Source organism: Frankliniella occidentalis, unplaced genomic scaffold, assembly GCF_000697945.3.
Source record: "Frankliniella occidentalis isolate FOCC.00 unplaced genomic scaffold, Focc_3.1 Scaffold8, whole genome shotgun sequence".
NCBI lineage: Eukaryota > Metazoa > Arthropoda > Insecta > Thysanoptera > Thripidae > Frankliniella > Frankliniella occidentalis.
In genome coordinates, this window is record NW_026267138.1 from 2,820,609 (window position 1) to 2,821,711 (window position 1,103).

Sequence of the window (1,103 nt, forward strand, 5' to 3'; positions counted from 1 at the left end):
CCAAATGAATCAAGCATATCTGTCTCGCTACAAGTAATATTCTTAATTCGATAGACCTTTTCGCCCACAACTTGGCAACAACGCAAATCCCTGTAGTGAAATTGTAATTTAGGCAAATTTTCAAAAAGCAAAAACACTTGTCTCTAGTAAATTTTGCAAGGAATCCAGTGGTGATGAGTAATTTGGTTGACAGACACTGAAAATACGGTTTATCTCAAGTATAAGATTCTGCTTGCGGCGTTGCCACGTTGTGGGCGAAAAGGTCTGTTGAGTGCATTTTAGTCTTGAACCAAAAACCCATTTTTCTGGGTGCAGTTCAAAAACATGGCCATCATCAAGAATTTTAGATTTGTTCAGGGTGTATAAAACCTAATTCAGTTCAATTGTAAAACCCCATGAACCTAGGGAGGAAATGTTTTGGAAAAGTTGTAGTATTGGCAATACTCGTTCTTGATATGTCTTCTTACATATAAGTAAATTTTGATACCAGTTTCAAAACTTACTATAAGAACGTTACTTTGACCTCAAGCAAAATTTGACTGCACTAGTTCCATGTGCTGATTCTGAGCTATGGCGTAAGTATGGGCGGATAAAAAAGTCTCATACAAGTTGTTTATACTATCGCTCATATCTGGGCCACTACATTTTCATGTCACTGATCAGAATGTAAAAGATACGTTCATGACGGGAAAGATTTTATGGTGAGCAAAGTTAACAGTCAAATGAGGGAGCCTGATCACTCTTACAGAGTCTTCCAGAAGACTATGTGTTTCCTTCCTGACACAGGGAATGTACTCGCAAAGTTTGAGGACCTGACAGCCTCAGCTACCACAAGAGATCTTCATGCAGGTCTGGTACAATAAGGTTACAACTTACTTGTGAAACAGCACAACAGGATGCAGCCTCGTGGACTAACCTCAGTAACTCACAAACTGGGACTCCCATCGGGCGGGGGCCTCGCACGGGACGGACAGCCTCAGCTCCGCTCCATGTTTTTGCTCCGAGCCCACTTAATTATTTACCGAAAAAGTTGCGCCAGAACTTCAACAACTGGTCGTAGTTGCAGTGGCAGGGAGGGAAAGGGAAAGGGCGTAGAATTGGGG

General features: G+C 41.8%; 1 protein-coding gene across 5 annotated transcripts in view; it reads right to left on the reverse strand.

The window, feature by feature from the left end:
• LOC113208117 (KH domain-containing, RNA-binding, signal transduction-associated protein 2-like) overlaps positions 1–938 on the reverse strand; it is a 231,155-nt gene extending 230,217 nt beyond the window's left edge. For all 5 annotated transcript variants that reach the window (XM_052274282.1, XM_052274260.1, XM_052274268.1 and 2 more), the window contains exon 1: positions 877–938. The gene's annotated coding sequence lies outside the window, so the exon portion shown is untranslated. The remainder of the gene's footprint in view (positions 1–876) is intronic.
• Positions 939–1,103: the final 165 nt, after the last annotated feature.